This window comes from Acipenser ruthenus, chromosome 28 (genome assembly GCF_902713425.1).
Source record: "Acipenser ruthenus chromosome 28, fAciRut3.2 maternal haplotype, whole genome shotgun sequence".
Taxonomy (NCBI): Eukaryota; Metazoa; Chordata; class Actinopteri; order Acipenseriformes; family Acipenseridae; genus Acipenser; species Acipenser ruthenus.
In genome coordinates, this window is record NC_081216.1 from 7,436,993 (window position 1) to 7,449,276 (window position 12,284).

Consider the following 12,284-nt stretch of genomic DNA (forward strand, 5'->3'; position numbering starts at 1 on the left):
CCATGACCACATATCTCTTCTCTAATAATAACACAAACAAAGTTTCCATTGATCCACTCAAATGCCCAACCCATCTCCTCTTGTTGGTCTCTAATTTCTTGGACCATACTGATCGCATGTCGGCTTCAAATTGTATGGTTAATGGTCAGTGTGTCTTTAATTTGTACTGTAGCAGGTCTGGGGTTTTCACATCTGTCATGACGAGGTAACTTCATGTACTGACGGTGAAGAAGGATGTTCAAACAGTCAGCATTAAAATATTTAACTCCCTCTAGGCATCATTACATAGAACCATTAAAAGGCATAACTGAGGATCACAATGCAACAAAAATAGAGCAGAGACTGAAGTAGAAGAAAACCAAAGAAAAATAGATGTAGCCGGGAATCTTTTTCATAAAAATACTGTCTTTAAAATGTGATCTGATTTAAATATATCATATTGACCTATCTCTCTTCACACTGAGCTGGAGCTGTTAGCAAAAGTAGTGACCGCCGCCTATAGTGTATCCCTTAAGGATAGCATGTTCAGCCAACATGTCAGCCCTCATTAGGGTAATTAGGCTGTGTGACAGGGACAGAAAGAATCAGAGCTGTAAGTCTACCTCCCGAAAGTGTGCTGTGTAAGGTTGGTGGTACTCTTTCCCAGAGACGGCCCGACTCGATGGCAGGACGGAATCGGACATTTTTGAGAAAGAACGTAGCTGCAGCACTGTTAAACAAATTCACTGTGTTCGGCTGCAGGGCACACAATGATTGGATAACACATAGCGCCGGGCTGATCACACGGAGGAGTTTAGCAGTACAAAGGGGATGCAGCTACGTGAGTATGGCCCCCTTGCGCTGAAACGTAACCCAGCCGGAGTGCTGTTTGTTTGTTTGTTTTGTTTTTGTATGTGTTGCAGATGAGTAGGAGTCAAGGAGCTGCAGCCACGGAGCCAGCACAAAACCCAGAGCACCACCCTCACCGCACAGCACAGTACAGCACCAACATCCCCGTTTGCAGAGCACTTTTCCGTGCACCATTGGGGTTATTCAGAACTGTTGTTTGGGGACTGAAATCCCATCATATACTCCCCGATGCCACTGTTGATAGAGGGGCGGTTTTAATATTTGTATTCTAAATAAATACAGATGTTTTCAGAATTTATATACTGGTCTGGACATTCAACTCATTACCCACATCACTCGCCTCCTGACAGGCTGTTAAAAGAAATTGTACAAATGCTCAACTTGCCTCCAGAATTATAATACCTCGCCATGTTGATATAAAGTTAATTTATATTCCAGACACAATACCGCTGCTTGATCCTACCATACACTGGGCTTAAAATAAATTTTTGAAAAGACTAGTTTTTGAGATCAAGACCCCACTATGTAACACAATTTTTGTTCCTGAGTAGTAAGTGTTATTTCCTAATTGCTTATGCCTCAAAAGTATAGAAAATGGCTATTATTCCCCACAAACTTTGCTTTTGTGACCAGGACAGTGATATTTTGAAATTTACCTATTTCCAGTGAGAAAACGGGGAAATTTGTGTCTTTTCGTTCACATAGTCAGAAAAAAACAACATATGAATCCAAATTAACATGTATTTATACTAAAGTAATAGAAAAATGACTACAAAAGATTTAGAAGTGAGTAGTTTTTCGAGATTTACGATTATACTGTAAATCACTTTCACGAATCAGCCCCCAAATGTAGTCTCCCATCGTGTTCTCGTTATACTGTCCTTGGTAGCGGCGTTCAAAGTCCAGTATATCCTGGTGGAAGCGCTCGCCTTGCTCCTCCAAGTACGCTCCCATGTTCTCCTTGAATTTATCAAGATGAGCATCAAGGATATGGTCTTTGAGGGACATCCTACAGCCCATTGTGCCGTAGTTCTTCACCAGAGTCTCAACCAGCTCCACATAGTTTTCGGTCTTGTGATTGCCCAGGAAGCCCCGAACCACTGCGACAAAGCTGTTCCAAGCCGCTTTCTCCTTACTAGTGAGCTTCTTGGGGAATTCATTGCACTCCAGGATCATCTTTATCTGTGGTCCGACGAAGACACCGGCTTTGACCTTTGCCTCAGACAGCTTAGGGAAGAAGTCTTGAAGGTACTTGAAGGCTGCCGACTCCTTATCTAGAGCTCTGACAAATTGTTTCATAAGGCCCAATTTGATGTGCAGTGGTGGCATCAGCACCTTCCGGGGGTCCACCAGTGGCTCCCACTTGATAAACTTGGTAAAACTGCCTTGGAGACCCATCAGGAATGCCACCATTTTGAAGTCTCCTATGACCTTGATGTCATCTCAGAAAAATGCAGATATGTATCCAGTTAGGCAGCTGGAATTAAACTGAACTGGTGGGCTTAAGGCCCCTGTATTTATACTACTATTTATATTACTGGAAAGTTCTAGAAAGTTCTAGAAGTTACTCCAAGTTTACTCAGCACTGAATCTATCTGGAATCTTCTGGAAAATAGGTAAATTTCAAAATATCACTGTCCTGATCACAAAAGCAAAGTTTGTGGGGAATAATAGCCATTTTCTATACTTTTGAGGCATAAGCAATTAGGAAATAACACTTACTACCCAGGAACAAAAATTGTGTTACATAGTGTTATTAAAGAAAAATAGCGCGTCAGCGCTGGAAAACTCGATTTCTGTGTCCTGGGTCAGTGTTTTTAAAGGGGTAACGAATCCGAGTGGGTGCAAGTTTTGTTACTATATATATATATATATATATATATATATATATGTATATATATATATATATATTTATATATGTGCGCGCGCACGCACTATCTACGAAATTTGAAATTACTTTGGGACAATCCGTTCTTCATATAGGAATGACACCTTGAATAACTATAGGCACCTTTGGTGATGTCATTGTAATACATCATCTGCATTGCGCCAAACTTTGATGTATTTTTTCAAAAAGACATTTGATGCAGTATAAAAATGATCAATGACACTCTTTACTGAGAAAACAGCCTCAATTAAAAACGGTATATTGCTAAAGAGAAAGATAAATTATTGATCAATCCTGTATAAAACATGCTTACTCCAAAACTAGCTGCTTTTTCAACCAGATATGATTCTATAATATACGTGGCAAAATTAATTTATACTAGAAAATCTAGTTTTTAGACTTTATTAAAACCCAACGGTAGTGAATTACGAGATTTTGAAGGCGAAATTTTGACTTTCAAATTCGAAATCAACATTCAATGTCTCAAGTTCTAAAGACGAAATTTCACATTTTAAAGGTGCACGTTCGACTTTCAGAGTCACAATTGAGTTTTAAAGACGACATTTCAAGTTTTTATTTTTTCTCTCATGGCCCTAGTACTCTTCCATACGTTTCCTTTCCAGCGCACAAGAAAGTATAGAAGGCAGTGGAGCATCAGCAAGTTCTGGTTATTTTTCTCAAATTTCTATAAACTTTCTTTTGAATGATAAATAGCACAGAAAGACAGCACCACAGAGTTACATTAAAGTACAACTGATTGTTAATTGACAGAAAAGTTGCAAGGTAGAGTAGCCGAACAGCAGAGGAAGCTTAGTGGGGGAGGATGGTGGAAAACAAAACCGCAAGACAGACAGCAACTCAAGCTTGGGGTTTAACTGGAGTATTAGCAGATGCTATTGGTAGAAAGAAAATGGTGGGAGAAGCCCTCGTTCATGACCTCCGAATAACACACAAATACTACAAGGTTCCATAGCGAACTTGGATTAGAAAATGCTACACGTGTCTTGCAATGTATTTTTAACTACTAAAATAAAACTTCTTGAACTAATTAACAATCCCGTTTTACACAAATATGTATTTTTCAGCAGCTATGGCCAAAAGTTTTGCATCGCCTAGAATATTAGCATTGACACGATAATAAAAAATATATACTGTATAGGAACATAATTTAGATCTTTTATTTAACATCATGTAATCAAATAAACTACTAAATAATATTGCAAAATTCTACTGGAGGCCATAATAGTACTACAGTATTTTATGTTAGATTTCAAAATGTCACATTTAATTTGTGTCAGTTTTTCGTTAAGTTTATGGAAAACTACAAAGCGGTACCTGTATGCAATTCAATACCGTAACATTATTCAGCAGGTTTTATTCGACTTTATGAAGCAAATTTAGTTCATTCTATAGGGTGATGCAAAACTTTTGGCCCTAGCTGTAAATAGTAAACACACATACTATTGGAGGTCGTAATACAATATAACTTACTTTAAAATGACTTGAGCTGCCTCTATCGGCAGCTGGAATGCTATTACAAATATGTAAAGCTAAGTAGCCTACTAGCTTTCTACACACAGCAGTGATGAATATTCTGTAGAAACAAAAAATAGTGAGTTATTATTTTACCAGCAAAACTCATCAACATCAGAATCCTACTCATGCACTGAGTTTGTAACTTTCATTAATACAGGGACAGCTTTGTTATGTTCATGTTAGTTCTCCACAAAGGTGAAAAATTCTGCACCTGTTAAATCGATACCTGCTACGGATCACATCATCAGAATAATCCAGAGGGAAGTCACAACTCAAATCTGCAGGGTCTTCTCACTCTTCTGGGATGATAATTGCGCAATATATCTCCCTCCTCTTGATGTACAGACCACACAAGCACACCGAAGCCTGCCATTTTTTCCACATAGTGCAATTTATAGGCTACAAACCTGATGTATATGTTTTCCAACCAGTAAGTAGCCTATCCTGTTCAGATGAGTTAACAATGCAATTTAGTGCATGCGCTACAAATAACAAAATGCTTAAATTACGTAATTATTGGATAATTAAACATATACCTTTTTATTATTACTATTGGCTTAAATACATGGTCCTAAACGCAAAAATTATGATAGGAAATTATACTGTTAAGGCACATCTCATTCTCTGCCTGGTCTGAGGCACTATGATGTAAAGGCAAATTAATTGCACAATACAGATTTATGTATCAGACGAATAACATGTTACTGAGAAAATTGGTCTCTAAGGGTGCGTTATTCTAACATCTCAATTAGTGATATTTTTTTTAATGTAAATGGCGTTTATTCATCACCCCATGAAATACTGTCATGTTAAACACTATTACTGTGTTTGACAGTAAGATCTATGCATATGGACCCAAAAATCATGTCTGCTGATATCACTGTAGTTACAACACTGGGACACCAAGTTTATGCCAAATTTGAACCCAAAATTAGGCCTTATGTTATTGATTTCCGCATGATTTCTGAGAGTTTGCTTGTCCAACTTTAATGTAACCCCTTCCAGAAGGATTTATTGTGTCCTATCCAGACCTCCCAAGCTGTTTCATTCAGCTCTCAAACATCACCACCTACTTGTGATGTGTCTGAGAAAGAGATACATTGAAATTCCTTTGGGAGCCCTTTCAAATCAAACTTGGTTTGTGATAATCAAACCACTCACCTCTGCTGAATATGCCTCCCTAACCCACTGGAGCACCAGAGCCAATGCAACTATCTCTGTGGAATCCCCAGCAAAGACCAGGCATGACACAAACCTGCACTGCATTGACTGTAGACTCACCTTGCACACCACGTGGCTGCAATTTTACCAGGTGAGCTACTCAGGGAAGTCTTACTTGATATTTATGTAGTCTTCCTATTACTGGTCTAAATTCTGTTTATACAGTAAACAGTTTTATTATTTTCTCCCAATTTGGAATGGGCATTTTTTTTTTTTAAGCTCAGCTCACTGCTACCACCACTGCGCTGACTCGGGAGGGCGAAGACAAACACACGCTGTCCTCCGAAGCATGTGCCGTCAGCCGACCGCTTTTTTTCACACTGTGGACTCACCATGCAGCCACCCAAGAGCTACAGCGTCGGAGGACAACGCAGCTCTCAGGCAGCTTACAGGCAAGCCCGCAGGCGCCAGGCCGAGGACACCCTGGCCGACCTAACCCTCCCTCCCCCCGGGCGACGCTCGGCCAATTGTGCGCCACCCCCTGGGAGCTCCTGTCCACGGTCGGCTGTGGAATAGCCTGGACTCGAACCGGGGATGTCCAGGCTATAGAGTGCATCCTGCACTCCACGGGGAGCGTCTTTACTGGATGCGCCACTCGGGAGCCCCCTAAATGTCCACACAACTTGCACTTATCATGGAAAAAGTTTACCAAAAACAACACAAAAAGAGATACAGGTATGTGAAAAATTCAAAATCGCATGGAACACCATTTCAGACAATTCTGAAAAGATGCCTTTAAAGTAACACTAACAAACCCCACATGCAGGTACAGTGAACATCTTTCAAAGTGAACATGTTTCTATGGGAATAGTATAAACAGGCTCATGCTAATAACAGGTAAAGATTTTGTTGATGCATTGTTGTGTTTAAAGTTTGCTGAGGCATTATTAATACACTATTAGATTTTTTACAATAATTCTGTAATCCTGCACACTGTCTAATCCAGCACAGATTTCAGGTCCCAAGCGTGCCAGATTGCACAGATTTTACTGTAACAGTTTTAGTAAAAGCTGTTGTAAAAACTAAAACATGAGTGTGAGTCTCATTAGAGTATTGTTGTGTTTAAATACAAGTACAATGGCAGGTTTGGTCCTACTTTAATATTTAAAAGGTAGTGGTATTTAGATCTGCCTCTGTTTACATCTAAATAGCCTGCACTGAGTTTGAATCCAAACTAATGAAAGTGTCACCTTTACATCTTGCACTGATGAATCACTATTGAAACTGTCCCAGATTGTCCTACCCCTCCACTCCCTCAGAGAAAGGCTGGTCCTTCCAGGGCATAGGTGGGGCCTCTGCCTGTGCTGTCCTACCCTCCTAATGTTAGAAGACTAAAGGTTCTTCCAATGTAGTGGAATTTAAATGGGCAGGGGTTGGAGGCGGAATGACATTCATTTTTTATTTCCATGTAGTAACATTTATTATAAATAATTAATTAGTTGATGAAATCTCGCAGCCAGCTGGGCTTTCTCTTATGGGTTCAAATTTTGAATGAGAATATAAAGTGGATGCAACATCAAATGGTGGGAATTTTAGCAACACAACCCTCCACTGAGTTTAACTTTGTGGCACTGATGTAGTTCTATGTGGTTAAGATTGTTCAGGTTTCATTTTCATTGTGAAGTATGTAGAAATGTTGCATATGTGTACAGGTTACATTTGTTGTATTTCTTATTGTGAAACGTGCATAACAATGATAACAACGTTCCCCTTAGTGACCTATGAACACAAATACAATAGCCTACTTGGCTAGAAAAAAAATACATTAACCAGTATTTCATTTTGTTCGAACTGGAACAGAACAAAATCAGCCGTTCAGAACTTTCAGAACCAGAACTGAAAATTCCGGTTCCCTTTCAATTCGAAGTCGACCACCAAAACATTACGTATGGGATATGCCTGCCTGTTGGTAGGTATTCACTGAGCTCTCTATACCAGAGCTGCCGATAGGCCCCTTCCTGGATGACATCCTCGGTTCTGCCTACCTAGGGGTTAAAACCTTGGACACCTAGGTGCTCGCCACTGCGCACAACGGTTATGCGCTTCAGTTCTGCTTGGGACCTCCTCCCTTCTGAGGAGTCACGAATACTTTCATGACAGACCCTCTCCAGGTCTCAGCACTTCAGAAGGAAGTGGCCGCCTTGCTGTGCAAGCGAGCCATCTGTCTCGTAGACCCCACCTCCTGCGGAGGGGGTTCTACTTGAGGTAGCAGTGGCCCACACAGCAGTTGTGACAGAGAATCTGGCGAGGCTGGGCATCACCATCAACAATGCAAAGAGTCTGCTTACACCAGTGCAGTGCACGACATACGTAGGGCTCCGGCTGGACTCCAGTATGATGCGCGCATACCTGTCGGAGTAGCAGCTATTCGAAGTCGTCTCTCCCTGTTTCGACAGGGATCAGAGGATACTTTGGTGTTGTGCCAGAAACTGTTGGGTCTGATGGCCTCAGCCGTATCAGCCATCGAGCTGGGTTTTACTCCGCATGCGCCCACTGCAAGCGTGGCCCAATGCGTTTTCTATTGCATACCAAGCGCGACAGACACTGTCGGCTGACAGTGTCTCACATGTGCTCGGCAGCCCTGCGCTGGTGGAGGACGACCTCTCATCTGTGCGAAGGTGTGCGGATGGGAGTGGTGTTAAACATGCAAGTGGTGACAACGGAATCCTCCAACTTGGGTTGGGGGGCGGTCTGGGAAGGCAGAGGAGTCCGCGGATCCTGGCGGGCCACTGGACGTCCCTGCACATAAACATGGTAGAGTTGCAGGCTGTTTTCCTTGCCCTCCAGCACTTCCTCCTGGTGCTGCAGGGAACATAGATGGACAACATAGCAGTGGTGACGTACTGTATGTCAACCAGCAGGGTGGCCAATGATCCCCAGGGTTGCATCGCATTGCCTTCTGGCTTTTGACGTGGGCTCAAAGGAACCTGCTGTCCCTACGGGCGATGCATATTCCTGGAGTGGTGAACTGGGCAGCAGACCTCTTCTCGAGGGAGGGTGTGCATCTGTCAGAGTGGCGGCTCCACCCTCAAGTGGTTGAGTGCATTTGGGAATGATTTGGGAAGGCGTATGTCAATCTCTTTGCCTCAGCGGAGACGACACACTTCCCCCAGTGGTACTCCCTCCACCGCTTAGGCGGTCCACTCGGTGTCGATGCCCTAGCCCACGAGTGGCCCATAAAATGACAATCAATGTCAACAGGGGGAGGCGCTAGGGAATTTTACAACCGGTTCCAGGACATTCTTACCCCAATGCTGTGTGAGATTTACAATGAAGCAGGGATAGAGGGATATTATCCACTAGCATGAATAGTGCAATAATAACACTTATACTGAAACCCGAAAGAGACGTTATGGAATGTGGAATCTACAGGCCGATTTCTCTGCTGAATGTAGAGAAACCAAGGTTATTGCTATGAGACTAAATAAAATTATACATATGTTGGTTAAACCAGACCAAGTAGACTTTGTCCCAGGAATAAATGACTCAGACACTCTGCGAAGGTTAGCACATTTGATATGGAAGGTCAGGGACCTAGATGACCCAGTAGCAGTAATGTCCTTGGATGCAAAAAAGGCATTCAACAGGGTTGAATGGGGGTATCTCCATCACACTCTGGACACTTTTGAATTTGGCACTCACTTTCAGATTTTGATAAAGGGGCTTTATGATAACCCATCTGCAGTAGTTTTAACAAAAGGACAGGGCTGCCCTTTATCCCCCCTCTTAGGGCCTTTAGCGGAAGCCATAAGATCTTGCAAAACCATAAAGGGCATTTCTGTTGGGGCCCAGGAACACAAAATAATGCTATATGAGGATGATGTATTGACGCTCATCTCTGACCGCCAGAGGTCAGTTCCATCGTTGCTTAGCTTAGTGGAATTGTTTTCTGTGATATCTGGATACAGGATAAATTGGTCTAAGTTCTACCATTATCAAAATGTTACCCTCTTCCTGTTTGGTTAATGGAAATTCAAATATTTGAACGATAAACTAAAATACTTGGGAATTCTGATAAACCCTAGGCTGGAAAAAATGGTGGACTCCAATTTAGAGATTACTATAGATACAATTACAGCCAATTTTAGCCAGTCAGCTAAATCTTACAGTCAGGGAGGGGTCTAGTTAATAAAGGGGGGTCTTACATGGCCAAACTTGAAATATTATCATTGTGCCTTCTCTTTAACTGAAATAGCTTATTTAAGAAAGACAGGGAATAAAAGACCAGATTGGGTAAATATTGAAGCGAAGCTACAAATACCCTTTTCCCCAATTGATTACTTGGAACAGGAACAGCCTGAGCAAATGTGTTCTAGTCGTGTTATAACTCATACTGTTTCAGTCTGGGCACAGCACATGTATTATTCAAAGAGTCCATTGGAATGCATCAAGACTCTCCTATATGGAAAAAACCCTAAAATTAAGATAGGTGTGAATTGGGGAAGTTGGCAAAAAGGGGTATACATTATATTAAAGACTTATACAAAGAATATGCAGCTATGTCACTGCCTAAGGGGTTTGTTAGGGAGAGCGGTCTGAAAATGCCACAAGCTTCATCAGCAGTTAACGTTTTAAATCAGTGGATGCATAGGTCCCACCAAGCTTCTGGTATATATTCCTTTTTAATAGATAATACAACCTAACCTGACTGGAGTCAAAATAGAGTGGGAGCGGGACCTGGGTATTACACTGAGTCAGGAGGACTGTGAATATCTTCTTGCTAATATGAATAGACCCATGAAAGAAACACATCTTAAATTAATAAGTTTAAAATACAGCATAGGTTGTACTGGACTAAAATGTATATAGTGGGACTGAGGGACTCGCCAGCATGCTGGAGATGTACACAGAGTGTTGGACATGTGGTACATGTGCTGTGGGATTGCCCAGTTGTAACAGTCTTTTGAGGAAGGTTCTCGAGACTATCAGCTCTGTGATTGGGATAAAAGCTAACTCTGACCCAGCACTGTGTCTTTTACACAAAGATAATTTTGAAGGAAGGGTGGAGGGGAAAATATTCAATTGGATTGTGCCGGCAGTTGCTAGAGCTAAAATAGTTATTCTGCATCACTGGAAAGATCAAACCCCAATCCCATATGAGGAATGGTACAATACCTTAGCTGAGACAGCATCCTATGAAAGAGTGATATACAAAATACAAAACAGAATGCAGGCGTTTGAAGAGATGTGGAATCTCTTTTAGTCAGGGTGCACAGGGTACAGAAACCACAAACAGAACCTAGAAGCGGTATAGGTTAGATTACTGTGTACTTATTTTCTTGTACCACTCCAACCAGTTCAAGCTCAAGATAGAACTCACTACTGGTAAACGTAAGAGATAGATATCACAATATGCTCTGGGGGGTGGGAGGGTGAAGGTGTTTTATTTGTTATTTTCTTTTATTGCTGTGGGGTTGATGGAGGGGGTAGGATTAATGTGAAAATGTACAGTGCTGTGTGTTTGCTAAATGTTCAATTTGCTGTATATGTGTAAAACAATAAACATGGGCACTAGAAAAGGTCGTTCTACCCATCAATGCCCTTGTTAGCATACCCATTCTCCCCTACTGGGGAGGAACTCATTTAAAAGCACAGAATCTACTCTTTTTTATGTCCCTACTGTTTTAGATCCCACTACTTCAGGCTATTCCATGCATTTATAACTCTCTGTGTAAAAAAGGGCTTCCTACCTTCTATTCTAAACTTACTTTTACTCAGCTTCCATGTACACCCTCTTGTTCTTCTCTCTGTGCTAAATCTGAAGTAGTGTCTTAGGTTAACTTTATCTGTGCCATTTATGATTTAAAAGATTTCAGTCAAGTTCCCGCAATTCAGTCAGAAGCACTATACTGCACAAATTGGTACCTTTAACTTTGATAGTTCTTTAGCACCCTGTACTGGGTTGTACTCTGTGAGAGCTGTGTAGCCTCAGATATATCCGGAGTAACGCAGGTTAACTAGTTCTCTAAATAATATACCAGGCTCTGTGACGAGTATGCTATAGAATGGAACTGTGTAAATAGGCAACGTACTGTATGGTCTGATTTGAATACTAAAATAACTGTGCTCTGTGCTTGTGCCCACAATCGATGTCTGTACTCTCTATATAGCTTCTGATCTGTATTAGTATCCAGTCAGCCTGCCGAGTATTACAATACCTTCACCAACAGAATGGAAACTGAAACCAGAGAGAAAAATTTTGAACAAAATCTATAAGCAAGGTGCTATCAACACACTGTCTATAACATCCCATAGAAAACAACCGTATTGTGCTGCTTGAATCTGTGTGTCTGGGGGACTATAGCATTGTGTTTTGTTCTGTTATTCATATTAAGGAAAGGGTATGTTGTTTATCAGCTACCTTTGTTTATTGGGAAGTTACTGGCACATGTTGTGACTGGAAGCAAACTGGGAGAGGCCCTCGTAGAAGACACTGCCAAATGGGATTTGTACTCACAATTACTATTTTAAATGGAATTGGAGGCTCTGTACAGATCAACATTTTTTTTGTTTATTTTAATTAAACAAGTCACTGGTACAGATGTAACACATTGGGGCGGTGTGACAGGGTGGCTTTTTAATTTATTTTTGTACCAAGGTATTTTTGTTGACTCCAAGAACCTTTCCTACTTCCCTTCATGTCTGAATGTGTGTGTGCTTGTGATATGCATGAGTAATGAATTCTGACTTACCATTTCCCCTATTTTCCCCAAATCACTGCAGTGTATCCCCATTCTTGGAGAACAACACAAGCAAAGAGAAAATATAATTAAAAAACCAAAGTTTGTAT

General features: G+C 41.2%; 1 protein-coding gene across 2 annotated transcripts in view; it reads right to left on the reverse strand.

Annotated features, from left to right (window-relative positions):
* LOC117435163 (acid-sensing ion channel 2-like) overlaps positions 1–12,284 on the reverse strand; it is a 656,265-nt gene that overhangs the window by 473,799 nt on the left and 170,182 nt on the right. The gene's annotated exons all lie outside the window — the stretch shown is intronic.